The following is a 14,906-nucleotide window of genomic DNA, read 5'->3' on the forward strand; positions in this document are numbered from 1 at the left end:
CTTTCGTTCCTTCCTTCTGTGAGTCCCTGGTTGCTTCAGTTCGAATGGGGGCCAGGGGAGTGATGATCTTCCCACTTCTCGTTGTGACAATGTTTACTTGTGTGCCTCGTGGGTTGTTCTCGGTTTTGCTAGGAAGCTCACCCAGTGATCTTTGGTTTAGTTGTTGAGCAAGTTGCCCAAGCTGTGTTTCTATGTTGTGGATGGATGCTTGCTGGTTCCTGAGCATGTTTCTTGTTTGTTGGATAGCAGCATCATGGTCACTATGTCTTTTCTCGGAAGCAGCCACAAATTTAGTAAGCATATCTTCCAAGCTTGGCTTCCTCTCTTGCACCGGCTCCTCCTTTTGATAAAAGCCTCTCCCTTTTTGTCTATACTTCTCCTCCTTGGCCTTCTTGTACTCTTCGTAAGGCAGCCACTCTTTCTTTTGTTTGCGCCAGTCCTCATCATACCTGTCACCGCTCGAATAGCATGCTTGTGCCTTCTTGTTGCCATTCTCATCCAAATCGCAATCTCTAGTGAGGTGAGGTCCATTGCAGTTTTCACAACCCACCCGAATAGCATGGATAGTTTGATCCATTTTGTCCATTCTTCTATCCATGGTTTTTAACATGGCCATGACCGCGGATAAATCTTCAGTGGCATCATACGCGGCTCCCCTCGTGACATCATTCCTAGGGTTGTGGTATTCTCTAGAGTGTTTAGAGAATTCTTCAATCAATTCTTTAATCACCGGGGGTGGCTTCTTTGTAAGTGGGCCTCGCGAGTCTAGCAATTGCCGGGTTGTGACATTGACTCCATCATAGAAGATGGAAACTTCTTGCTGGCTGTTTAGATCATGGTGTGGGCAGTTTCTTAGCAGACCTTTGTACCTCTCCCATGCGTCATATAAAGACTCTCCAGCTTGTTGTTCAAAGTTTGCAATGGCCTTCTTTAGTTTGGCTATTTTGGATGGTGGGCAAAAGTGATCAATAAATTCTTCCTTCATTCTGGCTTAAGTAGTGACTGATCCGGGGGGAAGTGACTTGAGCCAGTCTTTAGCAGCACCCTTGAAGGTTACCGGAAGCATACGAAGTAGTTGAGTTTCGCGAGTTACATTTGGAATATTGAAGTAATCAACAACATCATTTACTTCATCCAAATGTTTGTAGGCATCTTCATGATTTTTCCCATAGAAAGGTATTTCCTTGAGTGAAGCTAGGATATGACCTTTTAGCTCGAAGGTAGCAGTCGCGGGAATTGCGGGTTGCACAAGTCCCGGGCCATGGTCGTCGCGCATCCTCTTCTTCCATTCTCCCATGGGGATTTCATCAATGTTAGCCATAGTGAACGCTAACTCTTCCTCCGACTCGGTTTCTTGCTCGTACGTTGTCTCTTCTTCTTCCTCGGTCTCGTATCCAATATCTTCTTGAATTGGCTCCTCAATTATCAAAGAAGCACTAGAAGCTCCTGATTTACTGCTCTTCTTTTTCCCAAACACAGTCTTCAAGTTGGACAATCGTGATTTCTTTGGTGTGCTTGAACTCTCCACGTCCTTCCCTTTGTTTCTTTTCAATGCGGATTCAGGGTCTTCAAACGGGGGTACCAGTGGTGTGTTTGCTCCTCTGGTCATGAAAGTCCTGAAATCAATTAAATAAAAAGCGTAAAAAGAACAAAAAGATTGTAAAACTAAAGAAAATCTACTGCTGAGTAAACTGCTACTCGCCGAGTAGGTGCGATTGCACTCGGCGAGTATCAGTGATATTTCAAAAAATTTCTAAGTTTTAAACTAACTAAAACAGATACTAAAACCTAATTACTAATTACTAAATTGCAATAAATGAACTTTATGCAAGTAAACTCACACAAAGGATCGAAAAAATTAGGAATTAGCTAAATTATTTAGAACCGTTCCCCGGCAACGGCGTCAAAAACTTGATGTGTGTAAAACCAACTAGTTTTATCCCTACTTTTTATTAATAATTTGAGCACACAAAGGTAGGGAACCTGTCTTTAAGTGGTATAGATTGATAAATAAGGTATCGAACTCAGGGAACGGAAAATTAAACTAATAACTAATTTTAACTAAAACAAATAATAAAAGTAAAGGGTTTTTCTCTAGTTTTGCAAGACTAGAAACTTAGACAAACTAAATTAACTAATTAACTAAAGCAACAACTATTCACCAAATTTGATAAAGATGTTTCTATTTAGGTTCAACCAATTCACTCCTATAGTTATTTAAGTTTAAGATAGATTAATTGCTATTGGTTACCAATTATAATACTTAGGTTCATATTCATTACTCCTAACCCTTAGACAATTAACTAATTTAAGCGTTGATCAAGTGTTTAAACTAATTAATTCCCTAGATTAATTATTTGGATTAAATAAGATTTGTAATGGTCAATTAAGTTATTAATTCAATTAACCTCTTGTTGATGGTTTCTCAAACAAGCTCACACATTAATCTTCCTATTTTCTTATTAATCTTAGTTTCATAATCATTACTTCTAAGCATATGGTTTAGCATTTACATAAACATATGAGGTTAACAATTAAGTGATGTTCATGCAACCTAATTGCCTTCCAATTAACAGAAAATAGTAGTGATTAATACATAAGGTTCTTTAACAAACTTAATTTAATAAATCACCAAAAGACAATTAATCAATAATCAATAATCAAACCATAGGAGTTCTTTGGTATTCCCCAAATAGAAACAAAAACGAATTTAGCTCATAATTGCAGTAGAAACACACATAAAAACAAAGTTTACTAAAGCAAACATGTTCAATTCCTAAGTCTAAGTGGTAGAATTAACCTAATTGCTTGAATTCTTCCAAATAGTGAAGCCTAGGGTTCCTTAGCGCCTTCTGAATCTCTTAGTCGCAGCTAAACCTTCAAAAATCGCCAGGAGTCCCTTCCCATGAGATAAGGATTCGTGTTTTCTAGATATCCCAAAACAGGGTGTACTCAGCGAGTAGCAGAATCAACTAGCCGAGTAGATCCATACTTATCCGTCTTGAATCAACAATCGTATTTATCTTCTGGAATACCCTCGTGTACTCGTCGAGTAGGGTCGATCTACTCGCCGAGTATATCACCTTCTTTCACTCTTCAATCTTCAATTGCTTTCCTTTTCTCCTTTTTGCTTCCAAGCATATCTTTTGGACTGAAAACACAATTCACAACATTTTAAGTACCTGTTGTCCACATTATTCACATAATTAATCAAAAATAACTAAGAATATATGCTAAATAATTAACTAATTATGCACATATCAATCCTCTAAGGGTACCACTACTGAGTCATCTCCCAAGCACTTTCGCAGCTGGGAGACGTGGAAAGCGCTGTGGATCTGGCTGAGTTCGGCTGGTAGATCCAACCTATACGCCACCTTTCCCACTCTAGCTCAGACCCTGAATGGTCCAATGTACCTGGGGCCCAATTTGCTCCGTTTCCTAAATTCTAATGATGCCCTTCCATGGCGACACCTTCAGGAAAACCATATCCCCGCCTTGGAACTCCAGGTCTGATCTGCGCTTATCGGCATAACTTTTCTGCCAGCTTTGAGCAGTCTGAAGCCTGCTTTGGACCTGCTGAATCCTCTCTGTCATCTTGAACACTACTTCGATGCTCCCCATTACCCTCTGGCCAACCTCACCCCAACATATCGGGGTCCTGCACTTCCTCCCATACAACATCTCGAAGGGAGGACAATCGATACTCGCGTGATAACTATTGTTGTACGAGAATCCAGCCAACGAAAGGTAAGTATCCCAACCACCTCCGAAGTCTAAGACACACGCCCACAACATGTCCTCCAAAGTCTAGATGGTTCGCTCACTCTTACCATCTGTCTGGGGGTGGAAGGCGGTGCTAAAATGCAGACGAGTACCCAGCTCATCATGAAACTTCTTCCAAAACCTGGAAGTGAACCAAATAGCTCTTTCTGAAATCACCAACACTGGAACCCCGTGCTACGCAACCACCTCCCTGATATAGATGTTGGCCAGCTTCTCGGCCGAGATGCTCTCCTGAATCAGAATAAAATGAGCGCTCTTGGTTAATCGATCGAGGATGACCCAAATCGAATCCACCCCTCGCGTGGTCCTGGGAAGCTTTTGTGATAAAATCCATCGTAATGTCCTCCCATATCCATAGTGGAATATCCAACGACTGCATCTTGCCGTGTGACCTCTGGTGCTCGGCCTTGACCTTCCTACATGTCAAGCACCACTCCACGTACCATGCTACATCCCGCTTCATGCAGGGCCACCAATAGTCCAGGTGAAGATCCCTATACATCTTCGTTGCCCCGTGATGAATGGAGAATCGACATTTGTGTGCCTCTTCCATTAGAACCTGGCGCACACCCCTGTGGTACGGCACCCACACCCTACGGTGTAGTGTTAGTAATCCCCGGTTGTCATGGTCGAAGGAGGAAACCTGCCCTACAATCTGCTCGTTCTTTCGATGTTCCTCCTTCATGGCCTCCTGTTGGGCCTCCCGAATCTGCTCCAATAGTGGAGTCACCACTATCATCCTCAGACAAATGTACCTGATCGGTGCTGCCTTGTAGCTAAGCATGTCGGCCACCACATTGGCCTTTCTTGGGTGGTAGAGGATCTCAAAGTCAGAATCCTTTACCACATCAAGCCACCGACGCTGCCTCATATTCAAATTTGACTGGTCCATGAGATACCTCATGCTCTTGGGGTCCGTGTAAATCGTACAACGAACCCCATAGAGGTAATGATGCCAAATCTCTAGGTCGAACACAACAGCCCCTAGCTCTAAATCGTGCGTCGGGTAATTCGCCTCGTGAGGCTTCAGCTATCTTGAAGCGTAAGCAATGACAAGACCCCTCTGCATCAATACTGTGCCCAAACCCAAGATGGATGCATCACAATCCACGATGAAATCCTCCATGCCCTATGGAAGAGCTAAGATTGGCGCCTCCCACAATCTCTGTCTCAATGTCTCGAATGTAGCCTGCTGCTCATGTTCCCAACGAAAGGCCACGACTTTCCTAGTTAGCCTGGTCAGGGGTATGACTATCTTGGAGAAATCCTGAATGAATCTCTGATAGTAGCCGGCTAATCCTAGGAAACTCCGAATCTCAGATGGAGACCACGGAACCTCCCATCTCATCACGACCTCCACTTTGTCCGGATCTACCGAAATCGCGTTCTGGTTGACAAGGTGCCCAAGAAACTGCACCTCACGCAACCAGAACTCACACTTGGAGAACTCAGCATACAAGTTCTCCCTTCTCAAAGTCTCCAGAACCTCTCGCAGATGCTCCTCGTGCTCCTCCTGCGTCTTGGAATAGACCAAGATATCATCGATGAAAACTATGACAGACCGATCCAGCATCAGCCTACACACACGGTTCATGAGATCCATGAACGCGGCAGGAGCATTGGTGAGCCCGAAAGGCATCACCACAAACTCATAGTGACCATAACGGGTCCGAAAGGCAGTCTTCTGCACATCCTCCTCTCTGACCCTCATCTGGTGATACCCTGAACACAAATCAATCTTGGAGAACCAAGATGCTCCCTGTAGTTGGTCAAAGAGATCATTGATCCTCAGGAGTGGGTAATGGTTATTCATCGTCACCTTATTCAACTCCCGATAATCTATACACATCTGATGCGACCCATCCTTCTTCTTCACAAACAGGATTGGGGCTCCCCAGGGTGAACTGCTCGGTCTAATGAATCCCTTGTCTAACAGCTCCTGCAGTTGTGTACACAACTCATGCATCTCAGGAGGAGCCAACCGATACGGTGCCTTGGCCATCGGAGCCGCACTAGGGACCAGGTCGATTCTGAATTCCACCTGTCTTTCCAGCGGTAACCTGGGAAACTCCTCCAGGAATATGTCCTCAAACTCCCGTAATACGGGCACATCGCCCACCGTTGCCCTACCCGCCTCCCGGGTATCCATAACATAGGTGACATAACCTGCGTAACCCTGCCGGAGGTAGCGCTTAGCCCTCACTGCCGTGCATAAAGCTGGTACTCGCTGTGGCCTTTTTTGCCCTGAATCACCAGCTCTGCCCCACTAGGGTTCCTAATTTGTACTGACTCCTGCGCGTAGTCGATCACCGCCTTATTGGGGTTCAGCCAATCCATACCAATAATAACCTTGTTCCCCCGTAAAGGTATGGGAACCAAGTCCACCAGGTAACATTCCTCGAACAGTCTCAGAACACAGTCACGATAGACCTCTAACACTTGTACCGACCGTTCGTCCGCAATCTCGACCTCTAGAAGGCAATCCAACATGCTCGAAGACTCCGGAAACTTCTTGCTAAGCGCAAGAGAGACAAATGATTGAGTGGCACCCGAATCAAACAACACCTGAATTGGGATACCATTCACTTGGAACAATCCTAAGCAAGGCACATAATATATCAAAATCACAGTGACATAACATAAAAGCATAAGATAAGAATCATACCCGTCACCACATCGGGTCTAGCGCGTGCCTCCTCGGCTTTCAGCTGAAATACTCAGCTCCGAACCACTGAAACCTCCAACTTGGCCTTCTGGCCTTGCACAACCCGTGTTGTCACTGGAGTCGGCACCACTACCGGTGCCGTTGCTGCTGTTAATCTAGGGAAATTGGCCTTTTTATGGCCTTCTGATTATAATGAAAGCAAATCAGGTCAGATATCTAAATCGCAGGAGTAGGGGCAGTACAATCTTTGCCAAAATTTCCAACCTTGCCACACTTATAGCAGCCTGAACCCGACCCAGTGCGACAAGCTTCCTCGTGTGACCTACCGTATTTCCCAAAGTGGTCCCGCCCTGACTGGCCTTTTCGGCCTACCATCGGATCCATTGGGCTTCTTCCCCGAAGCCCTCATTATCAGCCCCTATGATGCCTTCCTCTTCCAGATGTGCTCTAGATCAATCTCCCTCTCCCTAGCCCTGGAAATCATGGAATCCAGGGTAGGGCAAGCTAAGAAGCTAACGTGCTCCCGGATGTCAGCTCGTAGCATGTCATGGTAGTGGGTCCTCTTCTTGACCTCATCACCCGCATACTGGGGCACCATCAATGCCCTCTACCAGAACTTGGCGGTGATCTCTGCCACAGTCTTCGTAGTCTGTCTCATGTCCAAGAACTCCCTGGCCAGCTGCTGAAGCTCCATAGCTGGCGCAAACTCCGCCCTGAATCTGGTCACAAAGTTTAACCAGGACATAGCCTCAACAACCGAGGCTCCCAGAGAGTCACCAATCGACTTCCACCAATCTGTGGCCCTGTATCTCAAACATCCTGCAGCGAAACGGACCTTCGACTCTTCCGAGCAGAAGCTTATCAGCTACGCAGACTCGAAGTCTGCGATCCATCTCCTAGTAGCAATGGGGTCTTTCACCCCATGGAAATCTGGCACAACACTCTTTCTGAAGTCCCTAAAGGATAGTGTGCGTGATCCTGACTGGCTTGCCACTATGTCACTCCTCAACACCCCGAGTCGATCCTCCATCAACTTAATGGTCCCTTCCTTGATCTACCCGAAGATAACCGGCATCGCATCAAGGATACCCCTTGTGATCTTGGATGCGATGAACTCGTGTAACCCATCATCCACATGCTCGGATCCTGTGCCCGATCCCGATCATATATACTTTTTATAGGTCCCACACACTTCCCAAGTTTCCAAGTTCCATCTAGGTCCTCCTTGATTCGAGTACATGTCCTCTGTTTTCAGAAGTACGGGCCCATACTACCTTCCACATCTACCCGTACTTTCCTCAAGGATTGCTTCGACTTCACTAAGTCCCTTTTACCGATACCCTTTCCACTGACCTCATCCTAGGCTTCCCTAGGGTACTCTCTAACCTACCCTCCGCCATTAGCTGCGCTAGGAGTCCCCACCAACTCCCCCTAACTAGCTTGCAGATACTGTTACATATCCGTTCGTTAGCTAGTTAAAGTTGGCCAAAACCCCCATAGCACAAAGCAAGTAGCATTCATGCATTGGGTAACCAAACTAGGCAAAACCTACACTGGCCATCCTACTGCTGACTAAACAGTCCTAGCATACATCTCATATACCGGACATATAAGGCATCCCCCTAGTCCCTCAGCCCTAACTAGCATGCAATTCTCAGAATCGTATAACAGGCACACAAGACGTCCTCCTAGATCCTTAGTCATATTCTAGCATGCAGTTTTTCTGAATCAAAACCATATAACATAACATAGCAAGTATGGATATCTTGGGGGAAAACTTACTTTAGCCCGACCGGTCGCATGCATCACACACTTCGTCTTTCAAAAAATCCTTCCCTTTTAGATTTTGGAAAACCATTTTCCTTGTAAAAACCTTTTAGTCCCTCGGTTTGAGTCCAGACACCCCCAAGGGTGTGTCCGAATCCCTCAAACCAGGGATCTGATACCACCTTGTAACATCCCAAAATTCGAGCCCGAAAATTTCATTTTTGAATTAATAATTTTTTAAAACATTTTATCATAACATTGTCAATAAATATACACATTACAAAATCATAATATTGTGATCCAAACCATGACATCAAAATAATGAAAATCAGAGTGCAATCCTAGAAAAATCTGATGCGGAATCATGTGTGTGTGTATGATGCGTACTACGACGTCGGCTCCTTCTCCTTAGACGAACAGGTACCTTAAATCTAAACAGAAACCGTAAGCACAAAGTTTAGTGAGTTCCCCCATCATACCACATACCATACAAGATCGTCGGTATCTTTCAACCGGCAACTTTCGTCGGTATCTTTCAACCGATAGTCGTCATCGGTATCTTTCAACCGATAATCATCGTCGGTATCTTCCAACCGGTAAGCATCGGTATCTTTCAACCGGTAACTGTCATCGGTATCTTTCAACTGATAACCGAGGACTATTCCAACCTCTACAACTAGCATGCGACATCAAGATATAAACATACAGTTAGGCATATCCGTGTACTCACCTACCCTTCGGTCCTAAGGACCGCCGTCAGGGAAACTGATCCCTACTACACACATAACATATCATACAGATAAATATCATAACCAAGGCACATAACCAAACCAAGATACTTATCACAATGACAATCATCTCCTAATTATTCCTCTTTGGTAGGCTGCATTGTGGCCTTAGACCCACCCCTAATAGAAGGTAACTCACCACGTACGAGTAGCTGCTGAAAATCTTCACGGGAAACCTCTGACTGCTGCTGCTGCAGAAATCCTCTGGCTATAATCCCCACAAAACACTCAGTCAGAATCTTATATCTACTCTTAGGGTAAATTGACTGTTTTACCCCTAACCAAGTCCAAGTCAAAGTCAACTTCCAGTTGATCCGACTCGCCAAGTTGGGCCGCCAACTCGTCAAGTCCCTACCCTTTACTCGTCCTTATCCACAACTCAACTCGTCGAGTTTGGAAACGACTCGATGAGTTGCCCTTCTTTACTAACATTAATGAACCTTCATCCAACTCACCGAGTTGTATGAACAACTTGTCGAGTTCACATTCATCTGATGAACAAGTCTTGGCCTTGACTTGCCGAGTTTTATGAACAACTCATCGAGTTCATCTTCAAACATAAGAAGATTGCCTTGGACTCGCCGATTCTGTTCTAGCACTTGTCGAGTCCCATGAAATCCAGGTCTAAAACTAATTCCAATGCATTGGGTCACTCCTTTTGTTGTGCTACAACCCTTTTAACACCCAACCAAGTTCTTTTGTCCCTCAACAGATATGGGACTCAAAGCCTTGGACTCGTCGAGTCCCAAGAACGGACTCACCTAGTTGATAACGTCCACACCGTAAATCCTCGATTTCTGATGTACAACACTTGTCCAAATGATAGATCCGAGCCCCTAAACTCGATCTAGCACGTAAAGTTACGAACTTTACATGCATGCATGGGACTTTTGAGCCAAAAAGTCTCTAAAATTGTTCTTCTGTTGCATGGGGCCTTCCTTGGGTGCAAAAGCAACCCAAATCTATCTTGTGACTCTTCCCAAGTGCTAGATCCGAAGTATTGACCCCCAACCATGTTTGCAAATCATGGTTGGTCACCTCATATGGCTTAAAAGCCCTAAATATTCCCCCAAAAGGGATCTAACAAATAAATAAGCAAGGTACATACTTTATACCTTTCAAAGACTGCAAATGATGAACCAAACTCGAATCCTTCCGCCTCCTCTTGATCCTTCTATGCTCTTCCTTCTTCATTGAGGTCAAAACCCACAAAAATCACTCAAAATCCTTAGATCTTGCACCAGAACACTTAGGGTTTTCTATGGAGGATCTTTGGGAGCATTAGGCATGAGTGGTGGCTGAAAGAGATGGTTAAATAGGGTGCAAAACCGTAAGATTAGGGTTGTGTCCAGTCAGAGCCTACTCGTCGAGTCTGGCCGGGCACTCGACGAGTCCATCACTTAAGTCTCGTGTCCAATCCAACTCCTACTCGACGAGTTGTTCCTTCAACTCGCCGAGTCCCAGGCCAAAAATGGAAAATACAATAAAATAAATTACATACCAGGAACCAAGTGCTACAATATTTTATCTACAAATATGTTGGGTAAAGCATGGGTAAAAGAAAGAGATGATGTGAAAATGATGAGAGGCCTCGATTTTGTTTTTGTTACATTCATCTAACAGAGTATAGATGTCGACCACAGACTATTCTAGACAGTCCCGTGGAATGCTAGCAGGCTCGCAACCTATAGGTGTCTTTGAACTAAGTGTTCACTAGATGTACTCCACCCCCCATGGTTGCCTTATTTGACATGTATTACTGAGGAATCCCCTAAGCAGTGTTGTTGTTGGATTAATATCTAAGTCCATAGCTATAATTGGTAAGACTTGACCCGACCCGGCATGGTCCATTTGGGTTGCATGGCATCGTGCATTTGGATAGACTATAATGATAGAAATAACACTTAAGGATTATTAATATATTATAAGTTCTAATATATTAATAGGATTATTTAATTAGTATTGATCAAGAATTAATTTAGAATTAATTAAGTGATCAAAAGAAGACTAATTAAATATATGGGTTGATTGTGTAAATCATCCATACTTGTATAGTGGGCTAATGCTCCATGGATTATCAAGTTGGGCTAAAACCCATAAGATTCTCCATGGTGTATTTGAACCCATGGATCCAAGGAAATGGAAAGTCATGACAATTAGGGTTTACCCTAAGTGTGACACTATATAAAGATCATATTGTTGGGAAAAATAGGCAATATGTACAATAGAGAAGGGCTAGCTGATTTCAAGTGTTCTACATTTCTCTCAAGGTTATTCCAAAAGCATGTGATGTTGTGTGAACCATTTGAGGTGTCACACTTGGGGCACTAGGCACTCAAGCTTCATGAAGATAATCTAAATCAAAGAGGTATGTAATTCTAACTTGATATATTCATATGAATCATGTTATTATGCTAGTTAGGATGAATACCTTGGAAAGTTCATATTTGCATGTATAATAGAGAAAACATAGATCCAAGGTATTTAGGGTTGCATGTACATTTAGGAGTGTTAGAATTCTTAGAACCCAACAGTGGTATCAGAGCCTAGGCTTGTTTTCTTGTTATAATTGCAAAACTGCTTAAAAAATTGAAGTTGTTGCTGGCTGGGCATCAGACTCGGCAAGTCTATTAGGAGACTCAGCGAGTCTATGCCTAAAAAGTGATCAAAAAGATCCAAGTCGCCGAGTTGGACCCCCAGACAACATAAATTTGACTTTTTTGGCTAGAATTTGACTAGGAACAGTACCCTAAGATGTTCTTGAACTTATAAACTTGTTTTTGATGTGGTAATGTTCATGCTAATCCAATTTCAAAGAGATAATTGTCAATAGATTCATGTTTTGTATTAGCTTAAGATTTAGACTAATTACATGAAAAAGTTTGATTTGAATTATCTTGTTCTTGTGAGTTGCGTAGATTAATAGAAAGGTTTATTGATTAAGTGTCTTTGATCCATTTTAATCTAAGAGTTGAGTGTAAAATATGTTTGTGTAACTTGTCCTCAAGTTACATGAAGAGTCACATTAAAGTCTCTCAAAACTCATAAATATTGGCAAAGGTTACAAAATGAAGAGTCTTGTTTTTCATTAAATGCTTTTATGACTCCATAACTTGTCCTCAAGTCATGGAGGTTCAAGAGTCACTTCATTAAATTATTAAAATGTGTAACCTTAATTAGTTCCATAAGTTACAAATAAAGAAAAGTTATATTCATTTATTAGTTTAAAGTCTTCCATAACTTGTCCTCAAGTTATGGAACTTGAAGAGTTTTTGGATTAAAACTACTTTAAACACGTAAGTTATGGAATTAATTAGTTTTGAATAGTTTCAAAAACTTGCCCTCAAGTATTGGAATTTGAAAAGTTTTCTCTTATGAATACTTTAATTCCAAGTTAGCCCTTTAGAATTTTAAAAGTTAAAATTCAACCCTTATACTTTATAATATTATAAGTTAATAATATTTATATATATGTATAAGAGTAAAGTCAGTCTTATCGTTAGTAGGCCTCATTCACGAAGTCGGTCTATAAGGGGGGTATAAGGTTACTGCCTATAAAATAGTAGTTTAATGGGTGTCCACTCTCACCCACCACTTCCTTGACTGGTGGATGGTCGTTGGTCGAATGGGTAGGACAAGGACTATAATTCTCTCTTCATTAAAAGTATTAATGATAAATACTAAGTAACTAAACCTTTCTATAAATACCCAATCTTAGTTACTTAGGAAAAAGTGAATAAGGTGCTAACCCATGAAATTACATTTTGCACTTTGCTTAAGTTGTTAGTGGAGCGTGTGTGGTTAACCGGCACACTAACCTGGACTTAACAAGGTAGGAAAACGGTAACTTAATATTTATCATAGTATCGGTGGAGCGTGTGTGGTTAACCGACACATCGGTTAAGGGGTAAATATTAAGGGTACCCAGTATATTTGCATGATTACTTCACACCTTGTTCTGTGATCCTCAGCATCTCAGTCACAAAACCTGAAGGGCACACTTGAGATTGAAACATGCCATTGAAAAGTTCAATAAATCTAAAAGATCTAGGAGTTTCAAATCCAATTAAAACCTAATAAATTATTTCGTTTTTCATGGTGGAAATTGGTGAGTCGTCATTCACCTACCTTCAAATATTTTATAGCTTGGATTACGGCATCCCTCTTCTAAGTTATAAATTAGTTTGTTGGGTGCTAGCCTTAATATTTCATATTGGGTGTCATATTAAGGACTTTAAATCAACTATCTTGAATATCTACCAAAAAGATGTCTGGTCTAGACATTTATGATCTTCCCAAATCTCTTGAAACAAGCTTTCCTAAATAAAGATGATGTCCCACGGGTATCATATTTCTTTCACCTCCTCCAATTATTCTCCCTAACCCACAATTTCCTAAAAGTTTGAGTTCACTTAAGCCCTATTGGCAAGGCAAGGTTTAGGTGTGATCACATCTTGGAGATGTAGTCACATATTGACAAGCTAGGAGAGTTGGGTGTCAAATTCTTGAGAAAGTTGGTGGCTCAACTACTTTCTATGTCACATAGTGAGATCTTTTGGGAATCCTATGAAACGGACTAAGACAAGACCCTTAGTGATCTTATGTATTTGATAAGATCAACTTCCTAAAATGTTGTGGACATTGACAATGATGACATTGGATATCTAGTAAAGCTCTCTCTTCCCAATGGAACGGGATCAGACATAGTCAACTCGGTTGACCAAATGGTAAAGAGAGAGGCTAAGTCTAAGATACTCCCATTATCAAGGGTCCATAGATAACTATTACCAAAGGAAGGGACATTGGTTGCGAAGCTGCCAAATTTACCTAAGGATGTTAAAGTCAATAAGCTTGGCTCTACTTTAGGTAAAGTCCATTGTCTAACTCTATTAAGTACATGCTGATTCTGATCGTGAAGATGGATTTCAATCGCATGGTTCGGTGATCAGAATTTTGGGCTATTACTTAAGAGTTATGATATTTATATTGCTTAGGAATATATAACAACAAGGTTTTCATATGGATTGTAAGGATAAGGTTTTCCGCAAAGTTTTAAAATAAAAGAAAAAGGTTTTGATTTTATTTATTTTAAGTATCCTTACAATGGCATTTGTGAAAAGTTGTTGCTTATAAGATTCCACTGATAGCAATATTGGAAAGTGAATTTGATTCTTTCATTTGTGGTAGTGTCTAAATTTACCAAATAAGGAAAGCTTCTCATTACCCAAGTTTCAATTGGACCGAAACTTGGAATCATACAAGTTGTACAGTATGATGAATGAGAATTTTCAACTTTGAAAAATTAAGACTACTCCTTGTTCACATGTCAAGTCCACCACAAAAGATCGATAAGCTTATTCGTCATAATTTACTAAAGCTCAGTAAATATGGTTATACTTCCAAGCTTAAGTGTAATTCTGAGACATCAGAAAAGGTTCCAATGTATGGCAGAGCGAATAAGAAGAATCAAATTTGGCAGAAGGATAAAAGTTTCTCAAATCTGAAAAGATGGGAGAGTACTTTAGTATCATGTTATATGATCATCTTAATGATTTAGAAACCTAATCACAATTCATCCTCTAAGTGCATTCTGATAGCAAAGAAGAGGAGCTATGAATTGTTGAAGTGGTTAATCAAGAAGATGAGTCATACTTCGTTCCAATACAAGTCTCAGAGTCATACTCCAAGATAGTAACTTGAGTGACATGTCTTAAAGAAGGTTAAAACACTTGTCAAATGTAAGAGTAAAAGTTTTCTACTCTTGTACATTTGAAATTGGTAAGTTGTGATGTTTTGGATAAAACAAAGACCAACTTAGGCCAATTGTGTGAAGTGTTTGTCTTGTTTAGAATCCACACTATCTTTTGAATATCTGACAAGAAAGTCTTATATGTCAAGAG

The 14,906-nt window shown here is 41.7% G+C and overlaps 1 non-coding gene across 1 annotated transcript; it reads left to right on the forward strand.

Moving 5' to 3' along the window:
- Positions 1 to 830: 830 nt before the first annotated feature.
- On the forward strand, positions 831 to 937 carry LOC144999056 (small nucleolar RNA R71). Its single transcript, XR_013660582.1, has one exon. It is a non-coding gene; the product is annotated as a small nucleolar RNA R71 (small nucleolar RNA).
- The last annotated feature ends 13,969 nt before the right edge of the window (positions 938 to 14,906 follow it).

Source organism: Lactuca saligna, chromosome 5 (genome assembly GCF_052625555.1).
Source record: "Lactuca saligna cultivar CGN05327 chromosome 5, ASM5262555v1, whole genome shotgun sequence".
Classification (NCBI taxonomy): Eukaryota; Viridiplantae; Streptophyta; class Magnoliopsida; order Asterales; family Asteraceae; genus Lactuca; species Lactuca saligna.